This window comes from Hyla sarda, chromosome 6, assembly GCF_029499605.1.
Source record: "Hyla sarda isolate aHylSar1 chromosome 6, aHylSar1.hap1, whole genome shotgun sequence".
NCBI classification, from domain to species: Eukaryota; Metazoa; Chordata; class Amphibia; order Anura; family Hylidae; genus Hyla; species Hyla sarda.
The window spans coordinates 172,293,933-172,320,880 of record NC_079194.1 but is presented as its reverse complement, the minus strand read 5'-3'; the positions used below and the strand labels follow the sequence as shown (position 1 = coordinate 172,320,880).

The window sequence follows — 26,948 nt, the reverse complement described above, 5'->3', positions numbered from 1 at the left end:
ATGACCCACCTCCCCTGCCCGCCCACAGCACAAGTTGCAAACACTGCCAGTGGCAGAGGCACTCGTGGGGGATGCAGGGGGGGCCTGCCGCAACATCTGGGGGGGCGCGCTCTCCGGGATAGGAATACTTCTTTTTATGTGCCCGGGCCGGCTCCCGTGTGTGGCTGCAGGCGGGGGCCGGCCAGCGCATATAAAACCTAATACTGTATACTAAAAACCAGGGGGCCTCCAGCTGTTGTGAAACTACAACTCCCAGCATGCCCGGACCAGCAAAGTCTGTCCGGGCATTCTGGGAGTTGTAGTTTCACAACAGCTGGAGGCCCCCTAGTTTTTAGTATACAGTATTAGGTTTTATATGCTCTGGTCGGCCCCCGCCTGCATCCACACACGGGAGCCGGCCCGGGCACATAAAAAGAAGTATTCCTATCCCAGACATCCCTGTGTCCCGAAAAATCTTTTCGGGACATAAGGATGTCCGCCGGTCACTCACCATTCCCCGGCGTCCTCCTGCGATCCTCCTTCGGTCCTTCGCTTCTCCGCCTCTATGGTCATACGCACGGGACGTCACTGACGTCCCGTGTGTACAACCATAGAGACGCAGGAGGACCGCAGGATCGTCGCAGGAGAACGCACGCCGGCCGGGGGCCTGGTAAGTGACCGCGTCATCTTGTTCAGTGTTCCGGTCACCGCTCCTCCGGTCCCGGCACCTACTGCTATGGTCCTTAGGCCATAGCAGTAGATGTGACCCCGGGCCGGAGGAGCAGTGACCGGAACACTGTGGGGGCAGCAGTACAGACATACAGCCTCCAGCCATACACTGTATATGGCTGGAAGCTGTATGTCTGTGGGGTGGGGGGAAGCTGCCTACTATTGTGGGGGAGCTGCCTAATAATGTTGGGGGGGCAGCTGCCTACAAATGTGGGGGGGGGGGAGCTGCCTAATATTGTTGGGGGGTAGCTGCCTACAAATGTGTGGGGGGGAGATGCCAAATATTGTTGGGGGGGAGCTGCCTACAAATGTGGGGGAGCTGCCTAATATTGTGTGGTGGAGCTGCCTAATATTGTGGGGGAGCTGCCTAATATTGTGGGGGGGGGGCTACCTAATATTGTTTGGGGGGGAGCTGCCTAATATTGTGGGGGAACTGCCTACTATTGTGGGGGAACTGCTGATCTAATGTGGGGGGGAGCTGCCTAATATTGTGGGGGAACTGCCTACTATTGTGGGGGAAATGCTGACCTAATGTGGGGGAGCTGCCTACTATTGTCGGGGAGCTGCCTGCTATTGTGGGGGAGCTGCCTATTAATGTGGGGGAACTCCCGACCTAATGTGGGGGAGCTGGCAATCTAATGTGGGGGAATCTAATGAGCGGAGCGCTGCATTTTACCAGAAGACGGGGAGAAGTCATTTTCGGTATCGGTTTCGGCCGGACATTTTTTTTTATTTCGGTTTCGTTTCGGTTCTGAAATTTCCATTTCGGTGCACCTCTAATAGGGGATAAGATGTTAGATCGCCGCGGTCCCGCTTCTGGGGACCCTGGGGATCGCCGCTGCGGCACCCCGCCATCATTACTGCACAGAGCGAGTTCGCTCTGTGTGTTATGACGGGCGATACAGGGGCCGGAGCAGCGTGACGTCATGGCTCCGCCCCTCATGACATCACGGCCAGTCCCCAAGTCTATGGCAGGGGGAGTGACGACCGCCACGCCAACTCCCATAGACTTGTTGTTACGCCGAGCGCTCCGGGTCCCCGCTCCTCCCCGGAGCGCTCGCTACACTCTCGTTACTGCAGCGCCCCGGTCAGATCCACTGACCGGGTGCGCTGCGATACCGCCTCCAGCCGGGATGCGATTCGCGATGCGGGTGGCGCCCACTCGCGATGCGCACCCCGGCTCCCGTACCTGACTCGCTCTCCGTCGGTCCTGTCCCGGCGCGCGCGGCCCCGCTCCCTAGGGCGCGCGCGCGCCGGGTCTCTGCGATTTAAAGGGCCACTGCGCCGCTGATTGGCGCAGTGGTTCTAATTAGTGTGTTCACCTGTGCACTCCATATATATACCTCACTTCCCCTGCACTCCCTCGCCGGATCTTGTTGCCCTTGTGCCTAGTGAAAGCGTTCCCTTGTGTGTTCTTAGCCTGTGTTCCAGACCTCCTGCCGTTGCCCCTGACTACGATCCTTGCTGCCTGCCCCGACCTTCTGCTACGTCCGACCTTGCTTCTGTCTACTCCCTTGTACCGCGCCTATCTTCAGCAGTCAGAGAGGTTGAGCCGTTGCTAGTGGATACGACCTGGTCACTACCGCCGCAGCAAGACCATCCCGCTTTGCGGCGGGCTCTGGTGAATACCAGTAGTGACTTAGAACCGATCCACTAGCATGGTCCACGCCAATCCCTCTCTGGCACAGAGGATCCACCTCCTGCCAGCCGGCATCGTGACAGTAGATCCGGCCATGGATCCCGCTGAAGTACCTCTGCCAGTTGTCGCTGACCTCACCACGGTGGTCGCCCAGCAGTCACAACAGATAGCGCAACAAGGCCACCAGCTGTCTCAACTGACCGTGATGCTACAGCAGCTCCTACCACAGCTTCAGCAATCATCTCCTCCGCCAGCTCCTGCACCTCCTCCGCAGCGAGTGGCCGCTTCAGGCCTACGACTATCCTTGCCGGACAAATTTGATGGGGACTCTAAGTTTTGCCGTGGCTTCCTTTCACAATGTTCCCTGCACTTGGAGATGATGTCGGACCAGTTTCCTACTGAAAGGTCTAAGGTGGCTTTCGTAGTCAGCCTTCTGTCTGGAAAAGCTCTGTCATGGGCCACACCGCTCTGGGACCGCAATGACCCCGTCACTGCCTCTGTACACTCCTTCTTCTCGGAAATTCGTAGTGTCTTTGAGGAACCTGCCCGAGCCTCCTCTGCTGAGACTGCCCTGCTGAACCTGGTCCAGGGTAATTCTTCCGTTGGCGAGTACGCCATACAATTCCGTACTCTTGCTTCTGAACTATCCTGGAATAATGAGGCCCTCTGCGCGACCTTTAAAAAAGGCCTATCCAGCAACATTAAAGATGTTCTGGCCGCACGAGAAATTCCTGCTAATCTACATGAACTCATTCATCTTGCCACTCGCATTGACATGCGTTTTTCCGAAAGGCGTCAGGAGCTCCGCCAGGATATGGACTTTGTTCGCACGAGGCGTTTTTTTCTCCCCGGCTCCTCTCTCCTCTGGTCCTCTGCAATCCGTTCCTGTGCCTCCCGCCGTGGAGGCTATGCAAGTTGACCGGTCTCGCCTGACACCTCAAGAGAGGACACGACGCCGCATGGAGAATCTCTGCCTGTACTGTGCCGGTACCGAACACTTCCTGAAGGATTGTCCTATCCGTCCTCCCCGCCTAGAAAGACGCACGCTGACTCCGCACAAAGGTGAGACAGTTCTTGATGTCTACTCTGCTTCTCCACGCCTTACTGTGCCTGTGCGGATATCTGCATCTACCTTCTCCTTCTCTACTATGGCCTTCTTGGATTCCGGATCTGCAGGAGACTTTATTTTGGCCTCTCTCATCAACAGGTTCAACATCCCGGTAACCAGTCTCGCCAGGCCCCTCTACATCAATTGTGTTAATAATGAAAGATTGGACTGCACCATACGTTACCGCACGGAGCCCCTTCTAATGTGCATCGGACCTCATCAAGAAAAAATTGAGTTCTTGGTCCTCCCCAATTGCACTTCCGAAATTCTCCTTGGACTACCGTGGCTCCAACGCCATTCCCCAACCCTGGATTGGTCCACGGGGGAGATCAAGAGCTGGGGTATCTCTTGTTTCAAGGACTGCCTTAAACCGGTTCCCAGTACTCCCTGCCGTGACCCTGTGGTTTCCCCTGTAACCGGCCTCCCTAAGGCCTATATGGACTTTGCTGATGTGTTTTGCAAAAAACAAGCTGAGACTCTACCCCCTCACAGGCCTTATGACTGTCCTATTGACCTCCTCCCGGGCACTACTCCACCCCGGGGCAGAATTTATCCTCTGTCCGCCCCAGAGACTCTTGCTATGTCTGAGTACATCCAGGAAAATTTAGAAAAGGGGTTTATCCGCAAATCCTCCTCTACTGCCGGAGCTGGATTTTTCTTTGTGTCCAAAAAAGATGGCTCCCTACGTCCTTGCATTGACTACCGCGGTCTTAATAAAATCACGGTAAAGAACGCTACCCTCTACCTCTTATCTCAGAACTCTTTGATCGCCTCCAAGGTGCCCACATCTTTACCAAACTGGACTTAAGAGGTGCTTATAGTCTCATCCGCATCAGGGAGGGGGATGAATGGAAAACGGCATTTAACACTAGAGATGGACACTTTGAGTATCTGGTCATGCCCTTTGGCCTGTGCAACGCCCCTGCCGTCTTCCAAGACTTTGTTAATGAAATTTTTCGTGATCTCTTATATTTCTGTGTTGTTGTGTATCTGGACGATATTCTGATTTTTTCTGCCAACCTAGAAGAACACCGCCAGCATGTCCGCATGGTTCTTCAGAGACTTCGTGACAATCAACTTTATGCCAAAATGGAGAAATGTCTGTTTGAATGTCAATCTCTTCCTTTCCTAGGATACTTGGTCTCTGGCCAGGGACTACAAATGGATCCAGACAAACTCTCTGCCGTCTTAGATTGGCCACGCCCCTCCGGACTCCGTGCTATCCAACGTTTCTTGGGGTTCGCCAATTATTACAGACAATTTATTCCACATTTTTCCACCATTGTGGCTCCTATCGTGGCTTTAACCAAAAAGAATGCCAATCCTAAGTCCTGGCCTCCTCAAGCGGAAGACGCCTTTAAACGGCTCAAGTCGGCCTTTTCTTCTGCTCCCGTGCTCTCCAGACCTGACCCATCTAAACCCTTCCTATTGGAGGTTGATGCCTCCTCAGTAGGAGCTGGAGCGGTTCTTCTACAAAAAAATTCTTCCGGGCATGCTGTTACCTGTGTTTTTTTTTCTAGGACCTTCTCTCCGGCGGAGAGGAACTACTCCATCGGGGATCGAGAGCTACTGGCCATTAAATTAGCACTTGAGGAATGGAGGCATCTGCTGGAGGGATCTAAATTTCCAGTTATTATTTACACCGATCACAAGAATCTCTCCTATCTCCAGTCTGCCCAACGGCTGAATCCTCGCCAGGCCAGGTGGTCTCTGTTCTTTGCCCGGTTTAATTTTGAAATTCACTTTCGCCCTGCCGATAAGAACATCAGGGCCGATGCTCTCTCTCGTTCCTCGGATGCCTCGGAAGTAGAGCTCTCTCCGCAACACATCATTCCTCCTGACTGCCTGATCTCCACTTCTCCAGCCTCCATCAGGCAAACTCCTCCAGGGAAGACCTTCGTCCCTCCACGCCAACGCCTCGGAAACCTCAAATGGGGTCACTCCTCCCATCTCGCAGGCCATGCGGGCATCAAGAAATCCGTGCAACTCATCTCTCGTTTCTATTGGTGGCCGACTCTGGAGACGGATGTTGTTGATTTTGTGCGGGCCTGCACTGTCTGTGCCCGGGACAAGACTCCTCGCCAGAAGCCTGCTGGTCTCCTTCACCCTCTGCCTGTCCCCGAACAGCCTTGGTCTCTGATTGGTATGGACTTTATTACTGACTTACCCCCATCCCGTGGCAACACTGTTGTTTGGGTGGTCGTTGATCGATTTTCCAAGATGGCACATTTTATTCCTCTTCCTGGTCTTCCTTCTGCACCTCAGTTGGCAAAACAATTTTTTGTACACATTTTTCGTCTTCACGGGTTGCCCACGCAGATCGTCTCGGATAGAGGCGTCCAATTCGTGTCAAAATTCTGGAGGGCTCTCTGTAAACAACTCAAGATTAAATTAAATTTTTCTTCTGCTTATCATCCTCAATCCAATGGGCAAGTAGAAAGAATTAACCAGGTCCTGGGTGATTATTTACGGCATTTTGTTTCCTCCCGCCAGGATGACTGGGCAGATCTTCTACCATGGGCCGAATTCTCGTATAACTTCAGAGTCTCTGAATCTTCTTCCAAATCCCCATTTTTCGTGGTGTACGGCCGTCACCCTCTTCCCCCCCTCCCTACTCCCTTGCCCTCTGGTTTGCCCGCTGTGGATGAAATAACTCGTGATCTTTCCACCATATGGAAAGAGACCCAAAATTCTCTCTTACAGGCTTCATCACGCATGAAGAAGTTTGCTGATAAGAAAAGAAGAGCTCCCCCCATTTTTGCTCCCGGAGACAAGGTATGGCTCTCCGCTAAATATGTCCGCTTCCGTGTTCCCAGCTACAAATTGGGACCACGCTATCTTGGTCCTTTCAAAGTTTTGTGCCAGATTAATCCTGTCTCTTACAAACTTCTTCTTCCTCCTTCTCTTCGTATTCCTAATGCCTTTCATGTCTCTCTTCTTAAACCACTCATCCTCAACCGTTTCTCTCCTAAACTTATTTCTCCCACTCCTGTCTCCGGTTCTTCGGACGTCTTTCCTGTGAAGTAGATACTGGCCTCCAAAAAGGTCAGAGGGAAAACCTTTTTTTTGGTTGACTGGGAGGGCTGTGGTCCTGAAGAGAGATCCTGGGAACCTGAGGACAATATCCTGGATAAAAGTCTGGTCCTCAGGTTCTCAGGCTCAAAGAAGAGGGGGAGACCCAAGGGGGGGGGTACTGTTACGCCGAGCGCTCCGGGTCCCCGCTCCTCCCCGGAGCGCTCGCTACACTCTCGTTACTGCAGCGCCCCGGTCAGATCCACTGACCGGGTGCGCTGTGATACCGCCTCCAGCCGGGATGCGATTCGCGGTGCGGGTGGCGCCCGTTCGCGATGCGCACCCCGGCTCCCGTACCTGACTCGCTCTCCGTCGGTCCTGTCCCGGCGCGCGCGGCCCCGCTCCCTAGGGCGCGCGCGCGCCGGGTCTCTGCGATTTAAAGGGCCCCTGCACCGCTGATTGGCGCAGTGGTTCTAATTAGTGTGTTCACCTGTGCACTCCATATATATACCTCACTTCCCCTGCACTCCCTCGCCGGATCTTGTTGCCCTTGTGCCTAGTGAAAGCGTTCCCTTGTGTGTTCTTAGCCTGTGTTCCAGACCTCCTGCCGTTGCCCCTGACTACGATCCTTGCTGCCTGCCCCGACCTTCTGCTACGTCCGACCTTGCTTCTGTCTACTCCCTTGTACCGCGCCTATCTTCAGCAGTCAGAGAGGTTGAGCCGTTGCTAGTGGATACGACCTGGTCACTACCGCCGCAGCAAGACCATCCCGCTTTGCGGCGGGCTCTGGTGAATACCAGTAGTGACTTAGAACCGATCCACTAGCACGGTCCACGCCAATCCCTCTCTGGCACAGAGGATCCACCTCCTGCCAGCCGGCATCGTGACACTGACGTTATTATAAAAATAATAACGCTTTATTTATTGTTGTCCTTAGTGGAATTTGAACCCACTGTCTGCTGACACCTGATGCCCATATCAGGAACTGTCCAGAGAAGGAGAAAATCCCCATAGCAAACCTATGCAGCTCTGGACAGTTCCTGACACAGACAGAGGTGTCAGCAGAGAGTAATGTGGACAAGACAAAAAAGCTAAGAATTTCCTCTGTAGCATACAGCTGCTAATAAGGATAAAGATTTTTTTAATAGCAGTAATTTACAAATCTTTTTAACTTTCTGGCACCAGTTCATTTAAAAAAAAAAAAAAAAAAAGTTTTCCACCGGAGTAACCCTTTAACCCACACACTGCACGTACTAATGTGGTGGTTATCCACCATAAGGTGATTTTAGTATGTACCTGGCAGACAGTTATGGACATGCTTAGGAAGGATCTGCGCTTGCTTGGGGCTAAATGGCTATGTTGTCAGATTACCATAACACTGTGGCTAGCTGTTTGTGAACTGTTATTTCCTGTTTGACTTTTCTTTTTTTTACTACAAATCCCACAATTCCATCTTCCTCCCTCCCACACATCAGCCACCCCACCATTGAAACATAAATGTGCTGCATCCATTTAAATCAGTGTTAAATGAGTGTGGTTTTCAATCAGGGTGCCTACAGCTGTTGCAGATTGATCTCTCTCCCAGCAAGCGATCCCTCCACCCATTGAAGCAGACAGGCTCCCTGTCATCAGCTGACTAGTGAGTCAGGTCTCGGCCGCATTGCAACCTGGGAAAAATCTGAGACAACAGTTATTTTGTATACTGGTAAAAATTATTATTGGGGTGAAAATCACAGAAGAATTGTGAGAAAACCATCACACACAGGTACAGACACTATATTATGAACTGTAGCATAGTCAAATAAAAAAATATATTATATTATGAACTGTAGCATAGTCAAATAAAAAAAAATCCTGGAATACCCCTTTAACCCCTTAAAGGGGTACTCCGCCCCTAGACATCTTATCCCCTATCCAAAGGATAGGGGATAAGATGTCAGATCGCCGGGGTCCCACTGCTGGGGACCCCGGGGATCGCTGCTGCAGCACCCCTCTATCATTACTGCGCAGAGCGAGATCGCTCTGCACGTAATGACGGGCAATACAGGGGCCGGAGCATCGTTACGTCGCGGCTCCGCCCCTCGTGACGTCACAGCCCACCCCCGTCAATACAAGTGTCACGATGCCGGCTGGCAGGAGGTGGATCCTCTGTGCCAAAGAGGGATTGGCGTGGACCGCGCTAGTGGATCGGTTCTAAGTCACTACTGGTATTCACCAGAGCCCGCCGCAAAGCGGGATGGTCTTGCTGCGGCGGTAGTGACCAGGTCGTATCCACTAGCAACGGCTCAACCTCTCTGACTGCTGAAGATAGGCGCGGTACAAGGGAGTAGACAGAAGCAAGGTCGGACGTAGCAGAAGGTCGGGGCAGGCAGCAAGGATCGTAGTCAGGGGCAACGGCAGGAGGTCTGGAACACAGGCTAAGAACACACAAGGGAACGCTTTCACTAGGCACAAGGGCAACAAGATCCGGCGAGGGAGTGCAGGGGAAGTGAGGTATATATATGGAGTGCACAGGTGAACACACTAATTAGAACCACTGCGCCAATCAGCGGCGCAGTGGCCCTTTAAATCGCAGAGACCCGGCGCGCGCGCGCCCTAGGGAGCGGGGCCGCGCGCGCCGGGACAGGACCGACGGAGAGCGAGTCAGGTACGGGAGCCGGGGTGCGCATCGCGAGCGGGCGCCACCCGCATCGCGAATCGCATCCCGGCTGGAGGCGGTATCGCAGCGCACCCGGTCAGTGGATCTGACCGGGGCGCTGCAGTAACGAGAGTGTAGCGAGCGCTCCGGGGAGGAGCGGGGACCCGGAGCGCTCGGCGTAACAGTCAGCAGAGAGAACTGTGCTCGGGATTTCATCAGAGAGCATTCCAAAAAGAAAATAATTTCCTCTGTAGTATTCAGCAGCTAATAAGTACAGGAAGGATTAAGATTTTTTTTAATAGAAGTAATTTGCAAATATTTTTAACTTTCTGCCACCAGTTGATTTAAAAGAAAAAAGGTTTTCACCGGAGTACCCCTTTAAAATGTTATTAGGTAAGGGGCGTATTCATATTCATTAGCTTTTTATATTTTTATTTTTTTAAACATTTGTTTCACTATTTTTTAGTCCCTATAGAAGACTTCTACCAGCAATCTTCTGATTGCATACATTGAATAATGCTGTGCTATAGCACAGCATTGATCAGTGTTGTCAGTGCTCCATCTGTACAAGCTGCTGAGGCTGCCTGCACATTTGTAGCATCGATCAGATGGGACGGAGCATGGTAAGGGACCTCCACCTGGCCTCTCAGCTGATTTGCAGCAGTGGTCCTGAATAGCTACCCTGAGCATCCTCCATGGGCTAAAATCAGCACAAAAATTGTGTCACTGTGAATTTTGTTTGCATAGATATCAGTGGCCGAGCAACAGCATGCCATCATTAAGCACACTGCCAAGTGTAGGACAGCCCACCCCCCACACTGGACTAGAGAAGTGGAAATGTGTCATGCTGGAAATGGGACAAACCCAAACTGTTCCCACTAATTTGGAAGCATGCAACTGTCAAAATGTCTTGGTATTTTGAAGCAGTAAGATTTCTCTTTACTGGAACTTTGGGGCCTAGCCTCTGAAAAATATACCTATACCATTCTCCAGTCCTCCACCAAAGTTTACAGCTGGCACAATACAACCATCATACAGGTATACATCTACTGTACATTAGTCATACATCTATCATACATGAATACATATAGTGTACAGTAGTCATACATGCATACATATACGATATATTAGTTATACATCCATCATACATATATACATATACTGTGTTAGTCATAAATACATCCTACATACATATACTAAATATTAGTCATTCGTCCATCATGCATGCATACCTATACTGTACAGCAGTCATACATCTGCCTCGTAGACACATACATGTACTGTACATTATTCATACATTCATTGAGAATACATCACTTAGATGTATGACCGACATATATATGGCCCTGGGTATGCTATGGCAGAGAGGATGGCAGTGGTGACAATGAGGAGCCCATTAAGGAGGAGCCCTGGCAACCATATACACAGCCCTTCATAAGATAGCGGGGCTGCCAAATCCTCTACCCAACATGTCCTCACAGATGCCTTGCCTGCTGCCCCCTCACCCTTGTTGCCTTGGGCAGTGCCCCTAAGGAAACGTTTACTGGGAGCCCGCAGGAAACTGCGAGCGCATGCGCAGTTTACTATGCACTCCACAGTTAGTGAAAGGAGTAGCATAGTAAGCTAGTCTGTAGTAAACTGTGAGCACATGCACAGTTTACTATGCACTCCACAGTTAGTGAAAGGGCTAGCATAGTAAGCTAGTCTGTAGTAAACTGTGAGCACATGCGCAGTTTACTATGCACTCCACAGTTAGTGAAAGGGCTAGCATAGTAAGCTAGTCTGTAGTAAACTGTGAGCACATGCACAGTTTACTATGGACTTTAGCTTAGTATAGCAGCCAATTTAACTTAGTGTAATGTAGTTTAACATCAGTGTAGAGTAGTTAGCTTAGCTAACTTACATTGTAGCGTAGTCAGCATACCTAAGGTTTTAAAGTGAAGGAACGTAGTTTAGGTTTTCAGGTTTTGCCCAGGCATGCTGGGAGTTGTAGTTAACGTAGCTAGCCATTGTAGTTAAAGTAGCAGAGGCCATTGTGCTCTGCTATGTAAACATACAGGTATGTCCTACGTTAATGTAGCAGAGATGACTGTGCTCTGCTACGTTAATGTAGCAGAGGAAATTGCGCTCTGCTATGTTAATGTAGCAGAGATGACTGCGCTCTGCTATATTAATGTAGCAGAGGCTATTGCGCTCTGCGGCGTTAATGTGGCAGAGGCAAGTGTGTCCTGAGCTGCTACGTTAATTCACTTGGAGCATAAAACCATCTATATAGATGGCTGTATACCGTGATCAGAAGGCCACTAATCCACTTCCGTTCCTGCTCCATCACTACACAGGAAAATGACAGAGCTGGAACGGTGGAGTCCATTACTAAGCTGAGGCTTAGCGTTAGCCCCAAATACAGCTAGCGCTAACCCCCAATTATTACCCCGGTACCTACCGCCACAGGGGTACTGGGAAGAGTCAATACCAACAGGCCCAGAGCATCAAATATGGGGCTCCTGTGCCTAGGTGGTAACAGGCTGACGTTATTTAGGTTGGGGAGGGCCAATAACATTGGCAGAAAATGAAAATATGGGGACTCCATTGATTTATTTATGAAAAAATGTGTGAGGTTCCCCATATTTTCCCCACATTGCCGTTGTTAACCATTTTATAAAAAATAAAAAAAAATTGCAGGTCATCAACGTGTTCACTGAATCTGATGTAGTCCTCCTCATTCACATATCTGAAACGAGAAGAGAAGAAAACACAAAAAAAATGGGTTAGTACATTTTTGGCTGTTCTTCCCCTGGATAGCCTAACTTACCACCCCCGTTACAGCTTTGTCATCTTTCTGTGTAGCTTCGCGTCTAGTGATGGAGCAGGAACAGAGGTGGGTAAGTGGCCTTCTGATCCCTGTATACAGCCATCTATATAGATGGCTGTATACCCCTAATGAATTAACATAGCAGCTCAGGGCACACTCGCCTCTGCTACATTAACGTAGCAGCATGCAATTGCCTCTGCTACATTAACGTAGCAGAGTGCAGTCATCTCTGCTACATTAACGTAGAAGGACATACTTACCTCCAGGCAGCGCAATAAAGGTGTGTGGCTTGACAGAAATATCCTCTGTGGGCCAGGGGGTGCCCACCTTGCCTATATGTGGTGCCGGCCCTGGAAGAAATTTTAGGAAATATGGAGGCAATGTAAGTAAATATGGGGGCAGGGTGAGGAAATATGGGACAATGTGAGGAAATATGGGGCATTGTGAGTAAATATGAAGGCAATGTAAAGGAATATGAGGTCAATGTAAGGGGGCCTGCTATATGGGGGCAATGTGAGGGGGCCTGCTATATGGGGGTAATATGAGTGAATATGGGGACACTGTGAGGGGCAGGGTTAAGACCATCATGGGCCTGGTGCTGAGGATTTTGATGGCCTACAAGTGACCGCTACCCAACAGCTGGGTTGCAGCCATTTGTGGGTTGAAATGCGACTTAAAGGACATGTCCGGTGCTCACTTTTCTTATTGTATCCGTTCCGGGCTGCAAAAAAAAAAAAGAAAATAAGCTTTGTCTTGCCTGCCTACGCTCCCCCGGAGCTCCGGTACAGGCGTTCGGTCCCCGGGCTGTATTCTTCTTACTCCCTGTTAGCCCTGCACGTCACACGGAGCTTCAGCCAATCACTGGCCGAGGCGGGACATTGCTGCGGCTGGTGATAGGTTGAAGCTCCGTGTGACGTACCGGGCTAACAGGAAGTAAGAAGAATACAGCCCGGGGACCGAACACCTGTACCGAAGCACCGGGAGAGCCTAGGCAGGTAAGAGAAAATTTGTTTTCTTTTATTTTTCAGCCCGGAACGGATAAAATAAGAAAAGTGAGCACCGGACATCTCCTTTAATTTACTAACATTATGTGTGACATGTATGATACACAGTATGACATAGGTAGGTAGCCAGGTAAGTAGCTTACTAGGTAGGTTGTTAGCTAACTAGGTAGGCAGCTAGGTAGATAGCTAGGTAGGTATGTAATACAAAAAAGGTAGAAATTGGTCAGCACATTCTGATACACAACCATTGTATGAAATTAGTATCCAGGTGCACGCTGCTGCGGCTGAACTACAAATACAAGCAAAAGAATTACAGCAGCACACTGCTAGCACAAAGCTATATATGAAATATGATATGTTTAACTTAGCAATACTGCTATGGTGAAAAATAGAGGTTCTTAGCTTAGTGTACCACTATTTGGCCAAATGGTAAGCTAAGAACCTCTTTTTTTCACCATAGCAGTATTGCTAAGTGGGTAGATGGCTAGCTAGGTAGGTAAAAATCCATGTAAGTAGGTAGCCAGGTGGGTAGTTATCTAGGTAGGTTTTTACTCTTGGTAGATGGTAAGGTAGCCAGGTAGGTAGGTAGGCAGGTATGTAGCCACATAGGTAGGTAGATAGATAGCCAGGTAGAAAGGTAGCTAGCTAGGTAGGTGGATAGCCAGGTAGGGAGGTTGGTAGGTAGACAGCCAGGTGGGAAGGTAGGTAGGTAGATTACCAGGTAGCTAGGTAGGTGGATAGCCAGGTGGGTAGGTAGGTAGAAAGTCAGCCAGATAGATGAGCTGCCAGGTGGATAGGTAGGTAGACAGTCAGTCAGTTAAGTAGGTAGGTGAGTAGGTAGGTAGGTAAACAGTCAGCTAGGTAGGTACACAGCTTGTTAGGTAGGTAAGGAGCCAGGTGACTAGGTAGGTAGGAAGCAAGGTGGGTAGGCAGACAGCCAGTAGGTAGGTATATTGACAGCCAGGTAGGTAGGTTGCCAGGTCCCCAGCTTTGTGCCAGGATTAATTAAAAATAACAAAAATAGATACTCACCTAGTCCTGCGCTGTTTAGCATGGTCGTGTACTTCCTCCTCTGCTTTGCCGTGTCCTCTCTCCTCTGCAGGCGCCGATGAGTGATGTCATCGGCACCTGTGTCAGGGTAGAGGGCATGGCCTGCTTGACTGGCAGCTTTCAACTGTATGTGTGCGAACTTATTTTCACGTAGGGGCCTGGAGCTGCAGTCCCACCGGCTACTTCGTTAATTCAGCACTGGTGAGGGGGCCTGCTATATGGGGAAAACATGAGGGGACTGCTATATAGGGGCAGTGTAAGGATATCTGCTATATGGGGACAATATGAGGTGGCCTGCTATTTGGGGGCAATGTGTGGGGCCTGCTATATGGGGGCAATGTGAAGGTGACTTTATCTGGAGTTAAGATTATGATACTAATGCTGCTACAGAGGTGCATGTGCATAGAAAGCAGTAAATAAGGGGATATCTATATGGCACCAAGGGATTTTCATTAATCAGGAGTCCGATGGCTAAAGCCATATGAAAAATTAGAGAATTTATAATAAAAGCCATGTACAAGTAATATAAGGGCCAGCCATAGTGCTGTCCTCATGTACATAAGCAACACATGACAGCTTATCCTGAATAGTTACCTGGAATGATGCACAACTCATAGCATCATAGAGATCTAAGATGCATGTAAATTTGGATTTTTACCTGTTGTGCTAGGATTCAGGGTTAAAATAGGTCTGCAAAACATTTTACACATAAACTACCTCTTAATGGGAATTAAATGGAAATGTGTCTGAACAATGTGGAATTTATCACAAACATTTTTTTAAACTGTAATACAAAAATCTGTATTACAAAGAAAAGCACTTTTGGACACGTCCTTGCACAGATCCTGTGCAGAATTCTCCCAATGAAACCAATGGTAACTAGAAAAAACTGTTCGGAAAACAAAAATTTGAGAGGTAGGTGAAAAACCCCAAATTTATGTGTCTACCCATAAAAAAGTGTAGGAAACCTTGCTACGTGTAACACAATCGATTCCAAGCCAACACAAGGAATATCAGAATTACCAATAGATACACTTCAGAATATAAATGCAGGAGAATAATATAAAAGTAACAGCAGATGTGCCCAGGCATCTGTTCCTGTACAACTGCAATGATCAAAAGAGGGCCCAATGAATATGGGTTCAAATAACCAACCTGGAAAAAAGTTATCCATAAACCATACAAAGTGAGCATATTTTATAGTAAAGAATCAATCTGAACCATAGTTTAACTGAGAAAATGTATTGGCTCATTAGAAAGGTTTACAACTAGTGGATTACTAGAATCCTGAATTCTCTTTCTTCATATTTATGTGCATCCAATGTCACACATATCCCAAGTGTTACACCATACTCTGACTGTGTTTTCTAGACAGGGACATCAAAAGGTGAAAGTCTGTGCGGGTCCACTTCCAAAAAGCACAGGTTGGCAGAAGTTAGTGGGTCCTCTCCCTCTCATCATCTGTGAGGACCATACTATGATCAGCCGCTGTCTTTCTTGCCCAACAGGGGCTTCTGCCTGTAAGTTTTGAATGCATAGATGCTATATGTATACATACTTTTTTAAAGATTCCAAGGCATTTACAGAGTATGTAATAGCCTGATGGGGTCCCAAGATGAACATCAAAGAAAGAATTCCACTTTTGTGACATTGGTATTGCTTATCGAGGAAACGGAAGGGGGCTATAAACAGCAGGCAGGATCTTTGTGGATGGCCAAACAACCAAAGCTGGAGGAGGATTGGCCAACATCCAGTCTGGCAGTAACCACAGAAGCAGCAGTACATCCTCTATGTACATAAAAGACAGGCGGTCTCAGCACCATATAAAAAGGGGTGCTATTAAGCGTATCAACCAACAAGCACTGCACCAAAAAAGAAGAAAAAGAGATACGCAATACAATGCACACCCACAGTTGCTATATTTCAAACAATGTTATCTTTATTGCACATACGTATATACAAAACGCAGACAATACAATTAAAATCAATTAAAAAGCCCAACTGGCCACTGCACCAACAAGGGGGGACCCCCTGTAAAAGGGGGAACCCCACCCAGGGCACCTGCCTCCACAAATAAATAGGTTACAAGCCTATCATATTACAAAAATGTTATACCAATACAGTCCTATCCCCACAACACTAGTAGTTTGTATACAACCTGAATATCCTTCATAAATAACACAGGGGATTAGCAGTAGAGGACAATAGATGGAGGAGTAGCCAGGCAGGTGCCCCCCTAGAGACCCCACGCGTTCCGTTGCCCGTCAGCAACTTCCTCAGTCAAAAAAAAAAACGTATGCAAATGCCACATATACACAAAAGTGGTACTGATAAAACTACAAATCATAGTGCAACAAAAACTAGCCTCATACAGCCCCAAATACAAAAAATATAAGAAAGTTATGGGGCAATTTATACAAAAAATATAAGAAAGTTATGGGGCAATTTATACAAAAAATATAAGAAAGTTATGGGGCAATTTATACAAAAAATATAAGAAAGTTATGGGGCAATTTATACAAAAAATATAAGAAAGTTATGGGGCAATTTTAAGCATACTGATTTTCTTACAAAAAGTTAAACTTATTTAACAAGTAGTACAGAAACAGAGAAGCATGAAAGGATGGGTATCATTTCAATTGTATTGACCTACAGAATAAAGAGAATGTGTCAATTTTACTGTAAAGTGAAAGTTGCTAATTTTTTTTTATTTACTCCAACAAAAAACTATTTTTTCATTGCGCCGTATTTTTATGGTAAAATGAAAGATGTCATTATAAAGTACAATTGATTATGCAAAAAACAAGTCCTCACATAAGTCTGTAGAGGGAAAAGTAAAAAAAAACTCATGGCTCCTAAAACACAAGGTTCCTTAAAGGGGTAATCAAGAGGAAATATTTCACTTGTTATTGTCCCCAGCCTGCCTACAAAAAATAAAGACTTTAACTCACCTTTGGTGAAGCAGACTGTCAGCAGAGACCGGCCGGAGATGGGGCGCCCGAATTCTGAAGCTAAGAGGAAGGAAGGTGAGTTAAAGTGCTTATTATTTTTGTAGGCAGGCTGGGGACAGTAAAAAATTAAATAATTCTACTGGATAAATGGGCCAAAATGGGCTTTGCTTGACCATACCCACCAAGAATACATAGATTGGGAAATGATCAAGAAGGCAAAACCATGGAAAATAATAAAAGGGTTCATTATACATAGAAAAACTAAGCACAAAGTTATGAGTAGCCACTCAATGGGAGTGATGAACCTCTGCATATATCTCACTTGTGGAGGTGATAACCCAGGAAGACAATTGGTCTGTCAAACACTTTAATGGAAATTTTAATAAAGGCAATGAACGTCTGAAAATAAGCACCTTGGAGTAACTATGTTCTTGCCATGATAGATCGTGCATAAAGAAACAGTCGGGGAAGAATGAGTGGAGTATTCTAATGATGTAAGGTAATACAACAGTGGTCTCAAACTGTGGCCCTCCAGATGTTGCAAAACTTCAACTCCCAGCATGCCTGGACAGCCGTTGGCTGTCCGCGCATGCATGGAGTTGAAGTTTTGCAACATCTGGAGGGCCACAGTTTGAGACCACTGGAATACAACCTTCAGTGAACTGTGTTTACAAAATCCGCATTCAAAACCATGGCAAAAATCTGCATCAAAATCCATGGTCAATCTGTTTCAGTTGCATTCAAATTCTAAGAGTAAAGGCATGAATTTATGATGCAGGTTTTATGTCATATTTTTACACGTTCTTAATCCATTGCGCCTTAAAGGGGTACTCCGGTGGATAACAAATTATTTTTATAAATTTACTGGTGTCAGAAAGTTCAACAGATTTGTAAATTACTTCTATTTAAAAATCCTAATCCTTCCAGCACTTATCAGCTGCTGTATACTATGGAGGAAGTTCTTTTCTTTTTGAATTTCCTTTCTGCCTGACCACAGTGCTCTCTGCTGACACCTCTGCCCGTTTCAGGAACTATCCAGAGCAGTATAGGTTTGCTATGGGGATTTGCTCCTGCTCTGGACATGGACAGAGAGCACTGTTGTCAGACAGAAAATAAATTCAAAAAGAAAAAAAGACTTCCTGTGGAACATACAGCAGTTGATAAGTACTGGAAGGATTAAGATTTGTAAATAGAAGTAATTTAACTTTCTGGCACCAGTTGATTTAAAAAAAATTGTTTTCCACTGGAGTGACATATTTGGGAACATGAGATTATGGGAAAAGTCTGCTAAATTTCATTTTGGCCACTAGGTGGCAGTCACTTCTTATAAACCAATGTTCATCTGAGATCAAGATCCCTCACTGCAGTGTATGTTCAAGATTCCCCGTTTTTACTCAATTCCTTAAGTTCTGGTTCAAGTTCAAAATCCACAAAGATTCTTCTATTTTATGTGTTCTGATCTGTCATCCATATATATATATATATATATATATATATATATATATATAGAAATGATTTCATTATACACCATATCAAGTCAATATTTTATTAGAAGTAGCAGTGCCCAGAGGTTGCACTAAACGCTTATCAGTACCAATGCAGTGCCCATGAGAATGTGCCCTTATAAATGACACCATGACACGGCTCATACAGCAATGCCATCCCCAGAAGTGGTTTATACAATATCGTATTTTTCGCCCTATAGGACGCACCGGCGTATAAGACGCACCCAATTTATAGATGTAAAATCTAAAAAAATAAAGATTTTGAACCCAATAGTGGTCTTCAACCTGCGGACCTCCAGATGTTGCAAAACTACAACTCCCAGCATGCCCGGACAGCCGTTGGCTGTCCGGGCATGCTGAGAGTTGTAGTTTTGCAACATCTGGAGGTCTGCAGGTTGAAGACCACTGCATAGGAGGTAATACTCACGTGTCCCCGCCGCTCCGGACCCGTCACCGCTGCCCTGGATGTCGCTCCATCGCTGTCGCCGTGTCCCCGTCGCTCCGGAACGTCTCTGCTGCCGGCCGGGTATCCTCGCTCTCCGTCGCCGCCATCACGTCGTTACGCACGCTGACGCACGTACGCGACGATGTGATGATGAGGAAGGAGAGCGCCGGCCATACAGGGGATCCCTGAACGGAGAAGACACCGAGAAGGCAGGTAAGGTCCCTCCCGGTGTCCTATAAGCACTAACCCGGCTATTCAGTCGGGCTGTTCGGGACCGCTGCGGTGAAATCGCGGCAGTCCCCAACAGCCGGACTGAACAGCCGGGTTAGTGTCACTTTCCCTTCAGACGCGGAGGTCAGCTTTGATCGCCGCGTCTGAAGGGTTAATACAGGGCATCACCGCGATCGGTGATGTCCTGTATTAGCCGCGGGTCCCGGCCGTCGATGGCCGCAGGGACCGCCGCGATAGGGGTGTATTCGCCGTATAAGACGCACTGACTTTTTCCCCCCAGTTTTGGGGAAGAAAAAGTGCGTCTTATACGGCGAAAAATACGGTAATTATGAATAGACATCCAATTCAAACATGACACTAAAGTTCCACTAGGAGGCAGCATATTACTGAAAGATTATTCAATGCTGCATACAGTACATTGTCCAATATTGCTCTGAAAACATGGAGAAACCATATAAAACTTACCAATATCAGTGAGAAAGAGACGCTCCTGGAAGTGGCCTTACATTAAGTACGCAAAAGGCTTGCGGCTTCTGCTGGTAACGGCCAGGATCAAAGGTAACTCCAGTCTTGGCCAGTTAACCAATTAAATGTCAAGGTCAATAACAACCATCGCACTTAGTGGTTAGACAGAGGGAGGAGGATCCCCTCTGGACTACATTGACAGCGTGCAAATGCAATCCTGGGAGGCCATTGGGTTATCATGGCACCTGGGGGCCTAGCAAAGGCCTGAATACCTGACATGGCTTGTCAACGGCATTGCCTTGAGCTTGCCTGTAGGTTTTTTATTGAGTCTCTAAAAGCATTACACCAATGATCAGAAGAAAGTATTGTGAGCACTTAAAGTGCCCCTTCATTAAAAAAAATAATAAAATAATATAAAAACTTTTGACAAACGATCAGCTTCCTGCCAATTCTAGCAATCAGTGAAGGTGTCAGATATTAGATCCTGATCAAGCAAGACTTTTTACATGTCTCTATGACGTCAACTCCGGTGAAAAACTTTTTTTTTTATATCAACTGGTGCCAGAAAGTTAAACAGATTTGTAAATTACTTCTATTAAAAAATCTTAATCCTTCCTGTACTTATTAGCTGCTGAATACTACAGCGTAAATTATTTTCTTTTTGAAACACAGAACTGTCTGCTGACATCACGAGCACAGTCCTCTCTGCTGATATCTCCATTTTATGAACTGTCCAGAGCAGCATATGTTTGCTATGGGGATTTCCTTTTACCCTGGACAGTTCCTAAAAATGGCCAGAGATGTCAGCAAAGAGCTCTGTGTTTCAAACGGAAAAGAATTTCCATTTTAAGAACTGTCCAGAATAGGAGAAAATCCCCATAGCAAACATATGCTGCTCTGGACAGTTCCTAAAATGGTCAGAGATGTCAGCAGAGAGCACTGTGCTCATGATGTCAGCAGAGAGCACTGTGTTCCAAAAAGAAAATAATTTCCTCTGTAGTATTCAGCAGCTAATAAGTACAGGAAGGATTAAGATTTTTTAATAGAAGTAATTTACAAATCTGTTTAACTTTCTGGCACCAGTTGATAAAAAAAAAAAATACCCCTTTAAGAAGCACAGGGGTCCTTGCACATGAGTTCTGTTCTGGCTATTTCTGCCCTCAGGGAATGAGACATGTTACTGATTAATCCCCTTTCTATCATTCTCCTGCCTGTAGCTTGTTACTAATGCAAGTAAGTTAAAGGGGTCATGCAGTTATTAAAAAGTTATCTCCTATTCATAGGATAGGGGATAAGTGTCTGATCATTGGGGATCTGAGCACTGAGACCCTCTGCGATCTCCATAATGGGGCTCATCTCTCCCTGCTAATCTTGGCAGTGACAGCCAATCATCAGATAAGGTGGGACATGGCTTTGGCCAGTGAATGGCTGAGCGGGTCATCACTGCTGAGACTAGCATGTCTCAAAAGGTGTGAGCCAGAACCCTCATCAGGAAGAGACGGCCTCGTTCTGGAGATTTTGGACCTCCCTGTGAACAGACACTAATCCCCTATCCTGTGAGTAGGGGATACATTTAAAAAAATGAATAACCACTTTAAAGCATCTTTGTACATAATGTTTGAAGATAATGGCTCCAGTTAACTTCATAACTGGTTTCCTGGGGCTTCTGAGAGATCACAAAATCCTTCAATTTGATTGGATGTTGAAAACAATAGAAAGTCTTCTACCCCAACACTAAATCTGTTTACAGACCACAGTATTAGTTGTGACTGTTATGCATCCCCAATAACAATCTTGTGTATACAGGCAAAACCACCTTCATTTTTTCCTGGCCACGAGTTTGGTCAAAAACTGCATTTCTGTGGTTTTTCTCTCTAATTCCTGGGGAATTGTTCACTACAGAGAAAACACAGAAAAGGCTTTCAGAGATGTAAGTCACATGGCATTAAATAAACTGGGAAACGTGTGCCCAGAAGAAAAGGAAATGAGACCAGAGATCATGCCGCCATTCACACTATGACGGCTGCGTTCACACATTCTGACTGGATGCATTGGTTTTTGCAGTAGTTTGAGAGCTGTGTAACTTTCTTCCAAAGAACATTTGCTCCCCATTGCAGTCCCATGTAAATGAGCCAGTCAGCCAGAAATTAGCCGATGGACAAGCAAATGATCTTTTGTGCGCTCAATAAAATTATTTCATTGGCTGCACATCACTTTGTGTAACCAGGGGATGCATGGCCGCCAATGAAGAAGTTTTGTTTTGTGTTTCACACGAATAATACAGCCGTCTATGGCTGTGTTCACACTGTGCATTATGACCGGATACATTGCCTGTCAGTTTACTAGTGCAGGGTATTATACCAGCCTAGTTTAGTCGCGCGTCTCTGCACCCTTTCCAGCTTTATAATGTCCTTTTTATGAACCGGTGCCCAAAACTGAACAGCATATTCCAGGTGAGGCCGTACCAATGCTTTATAGAGGGGGAGTATTATGTCCCTGTCCCGCGATTCCATGCCTCTGTTAATACATGACAATATCCTGCTGGCCTTAAAGGCAGCTGCTTGACATAGCATGCTATTCTGTAGTCTATGATCTATAAGTACACCCAGATCCTTCTCTACCAGTCACCTTTACTTGCTATTGTGCTTCTATGCACAATGAAGGCAGGGAGTGGGTTTGTCAAGCTCCCCTGCCTCCTCCATATTCACTGCCCCCACCCCATAATGAATATGCTAATATCTTCACTCTCACGTCACTAGGACATGAGAGCCTGCTGGGGGTGAGTGCTCTGCTTTCTGAGCAGAGCGCAGGTGCCGCTGCCTTTCGGGTGTAGCGAGGCAGCGGCGCCTGTGCTCTGCTCAGAGAGCAGAGTACTCCCCCCAGCAGGCTCAAGTGGATACATTTGCATGTTCATGACAGGGGCAGGGCAGGCAGTTTATATGGAGGAGGCAAAGCAGCTTAGTGAGCCAGCTTCACATAAATGAGAAAAGTATAAAGGTCCATAACTTTGCAAGTAATTAATTGACGACTTTTTTCAAAGCTGTTCACCCAATATATTGAGTTTAGTGTGGGTGAACAGACTGTCAGTAAATGCATTCAAGGAGATGGGGTTAAAAAAAAACTGAACGTGTGAACACACCCTAAAGGCTCAGGAAACAAGCACCAATTACCAAGATCACCATTCGTTATCGTCCCCCTGTTGGACAGTGTAAAAGGCATGCCATGATCTGCAGGCACCAGAGGGCAGGTTGCCCCACACTGTTACACTGTACACATCTGTATGGTCCATGATACATTGCCCATAGAAATCAGTGTATCTGCTGTTTTATACAATGCTTTATATATCATAGTTATTCTCTCCCACTCCTATCTATATATATGGGAGAACATAGCACCTCACATCACCAGACAGGGGGACACAGAATACATATGACAGACTTGTACACATGGCTTTGCCAAATATATCAGGTAGTACTTTAAAGGAGTTCTCCGGCGCGCACTTTTTTCCTTTTATCCCGTCCGGGCTGCAAAATAAAAGAAAACACACTTTCTCTTACCTGCAAACGAGCCCCCGGAGCTCCGGTACACTCCGGTACAGGTGTTCGGTCCCCGGGCTGTATTCTTCTTACTTCCTGTTAGCCCGGCACGTCACACGGAGCTTCAGCCTATCGCTGACCGAGGCGGGACATCGCTGCGGCCGGTGATAGGCTGAAGCTCCGTGTGACGTGCCGGGCTAACAGGAAGTAAGAAGAATACAGCCCGGGGACCGAACACCTGTACCGGAGTGTACCGGAGCTCCGGGGGCTCGTTGGCAGGTAAGAGAAAGTGTGTTTTCTTTTATTTTGCACCCCGGACGGGATACAAGGAAAAAAATGCGCGCCGGAGTACTCCTTTAAGGAGTCTTTTGCTTTTATAGAAATAACTTTTTGATATACTTTTTGTTTTTGATATACTTTGTGATAATATCTGCTTGTTGCCAGTGAATGGGAACATTTCTGTTTACTTCCAAAAGTCGAAAACCCACACAGACCTTATTCTTGTCACAGTTGGGTGCTTGTTACAATTGTATCCGGTCTAGATAAATCTCTGTGATTATATAAACAGGGTAGTCTAATTTATATTCACTGATGCCCTAGAGCAGTGGTCTTCAACCTGTGGACCTCCAGATGTTGCAAAACTACAACTCCCAGCATGCCCGGACAGCCGTTGGCTGTCCGGGCATGCTGGGAGTTGTAGTTTTGCGCAATCTGGAGGTCCACAGGTTGAAGACCACTGCCCTAGAGCAAACTAGCTGGACAAGAGATGTACCACTGATATATTTTACTCACCAATGTCCGTATACAATTGTATCAAATTGTAAAGCTGTAAGCAGGACCTGGACTCTTTAGGCTTCTAGCCTCTAGCCATGTTTACACCTTGGAATTGTTGCAGACTGTCCGCCTGGAAAATTTCCAGCGAACATTCCGCATACAGTGACTGGCTCAGAAGTGCACAGATTCCATAGACTACAATGCATTTCTGAGCAGATTCCACACAAAAGTTGACGTGTCAGTTCTTTCTGTGGAGGCCGGAATCTGAATTTGCGCAGCAGATGTTTCCACGGCGTAAATTCTTCTATGTGCATGTCGCTTCAACAGATTTTCTGAGCAGAATTTTTCTGACAGATTCTGCTCAGAAATTCTGCAGCGGTAACATGGCCTCTGAATGTAATAACTGATTATATTCCCTGACAACAAGCAGAGATTTAAAGGGGTACTCTGGTGGAAAACATTTTTTACAAATCAACTGGTGCCAGAAAGTTAAACAGATTTGTAAATTACTTCTATAAAAAAAAATCTTAATCCTTCCAGGACTTATCAGCTGCTGACTGCTGTATGCTACAAAGTAAGTTGAGTTATTATTTTCTCTCTCACCACAGTGCTCTCTGCTGACACCTCTGTTCGTGTCAGGAACTGTCCAGGGCAGCAGAAGCTTGCTATGTGGATTTGCTCCTGCTCTGGACAGTTCCTGACATGGACAGAGGTGTCAGCAAAGAGCATTGTGGTCAGACAGAAAATAACAACTCAACTTCCTCTGGAGCATACAGCAGCTGATAAGTATGGGAAGGATTACAATTTGTTAATAAAAGTAATTTACAAATCTGTTTAACTTTTTTGAAGCCAGTTGATATGAAAAAATGTGTTTTCCACCGAAGCACCCCTTTAAAAATGATGAGTAATTGTGTTAGAAAAAAGCAATGACTACTTACACTCCAATCGCTGGCTTGCGGTATTTTAGTATGGACTAGTTAGTGATATGCAGGATTTTCTTTTCAATGGCGCTAAATGGACAGTCTGTAAAGAAAGTTAAAGGAGTACATCGGGATTTTTTTTTTTTTTTTTTATCATTACAAATTTACCATTCTGTACGGTATAAAAAAAACAGACATCTACTTACCTTCTGCTGCTCCCTCGGTTCCTCTGTTTTCCTGGCTGCTGTATCAATACACGACAGAAGTATTAGAGCTTTCTCTTTTGCCTGGAGATAGCTGTGCTGTACCCTCCCATATGTTTCTCTGAACCCCCACAATAGCTCCTGCTTTGTCTGACCCCAGTCTCTGGCTTCATGTTACACAGCTTGTGTCCTGGTGGGAGTATTTCAGGAAAGACAGTGTTATGGAGAGGTTAGTCTGAATCCATTCTGTAATGTGTGTTTCTTGGCTATGTTCCCTACTTATACAGTTTCAGGGGCCACAGAGGGAAAAATATTCTAGAGGAAAGTCGTCTCTTCCATTGTTTACACAGACAATTGAGCTTTACATATCTTACTGAATGCTGTCTTTATATAGAATCCATGGAGCCTGACCGTAAGACAAATGCCAATTGATTTGTTAAAATATTTCCCTAAAGGTATGTTCTCCATAAAAATTTATAAAGTGAAGTCACTGTGTACATACATCACATTACATTACTTACCCTGTACTAATCCTGAGTTACATCCTGTATTATACTTCAGAGCTGTGTGCATGATTGTGCCAGTGAAGTCACTATGTAAATACTGATCTTATACTTATCTTCAACTGATCATGAGTTACAGGCCTCATTATACTCCAGAGCTGCACTCTGTATACATACATTATATTGTTTATCCTGTACTAAGGAGCTGCACTCACTAATCTGCTGTACGTGTACATACATTACATGACTTAACATTTAATAGATAATTAATAATTTTATTACAATCCAGGAGACTCACATTATGCTATTCTTTCTTTACCGTTTTTCTATAGCAGCAAACAAAGGGTTAACAGTAAATTCCAAGAAAAAAGTTTAACAGGTGTTAACTAATGTCTAGTGTACAGTTAACAATGGTACAGTCCGAATAGATATAATGGCTCATCAAGATAGGCTCCTCCTCTTTCTTTGCTGCTATAGCTAGAGATAAGTATCTAAGAATTTTCTCCTCACAAATTTCATATACCTCATAACATTTCTTCATAATTTCACACATATATATATATATATATATTTATTTAATGTTAATTACATTTATTTCCATTTAACCTTACCCTAATATATTATATATAGTCATATATTCTTGTTATTTCATTACAATATATGTACATTTCAGTCCATTGTTCACTACATTATATTTATTATTTTCTTTTTTTTATACTATCTCCCTATAGATATATCTATATACTCTGTATCTCCTACGTCACAACTACCCTCTATTCACATAGATACCTCATACACAGTCTATACCGTACCCCTAAGGTATTTTCCCACCCCAGCTGGTTGTCCCCCACTGAGTCCCGTCATCCTGTCAGCAACTCGGAGCGCTACCTCAACTGTCATCTGCTCTCCTTCTCCCGAAGATAGTAGATGCTGCCTGGGACCTTCCTTATCACCAGTATCCTTCTAATTCATGTACATGAAATTCATATGTATGCTCTATTACCATAATTTATTATAGGTAATGTTATTACAGGCAATATTCAAGCTTACTCCCTCATGATTGTTAAATATCATATGAACTGATGCATAAATATTAACTATTTACAATACCAACAAATTAATTAATACCTATTATTTCATAATATGTGATTCTGAATCCTTTATTTTTACAGAGAATACATTTCAGGAATTAATTCCTAAATTTATGAATTCATATGTACAATAAATGAATTAATCTTATTAACTATTTATTATAATTGATATATTTATACTGATATATTTATTTTATTTATTTACATCTCGCACCCATAGAATCTGTGTGTGTGTGCATATATATATATATATATATATATATATATATGTATATATTGTCATGACTTGCTCTTACACATAGGTGCGGTTACAGTATAGAGGCAAGGAAACAGCGTTTTCCAAATCAAAGTTC

The 26,948-nt window shown here is 45.8% G+C and overlaps 1 long non-coding RNA gene across 3 annotated transcripts in view; it reads right to left on the bottom strand.

Annotated features, from left to right (window-relative positions):
• Nucleotides 1–11,702: 11,702 nt before the first annotated feature.
• Nucleotides 11,703–26,948, bottom strand: part of LOC130276437 (uncharacterized) — a 38,527-nt gene continuing 23,281 nt past the window's right edge. The window contains exons 2-6 of one of the 3 annotated variants that reach the window (XR_008845115.1): nt 25,005–25,042; nt 24,817–24,901; nt 16,923–16,982; nt 16,130–16,246; nt 12,183–12,267 (exon numbers count right to left, since the gene is read on the bottom strand). This is a non-coding gene — a long non-coding RNA (uncharacterized LOC130276437). Of the gene's footprint in view, nt 11,837–12,171; nt 12,268–16,129; nt 16,247–16,922; nt 16,983–24,816; nt 24,902–25,004; nt 25,043–26,948 lie in introns of those variants that run through there. The other 2 variants (XR_008845116.1, XR_008845114.1) reach the window with 2 other exon arrangements.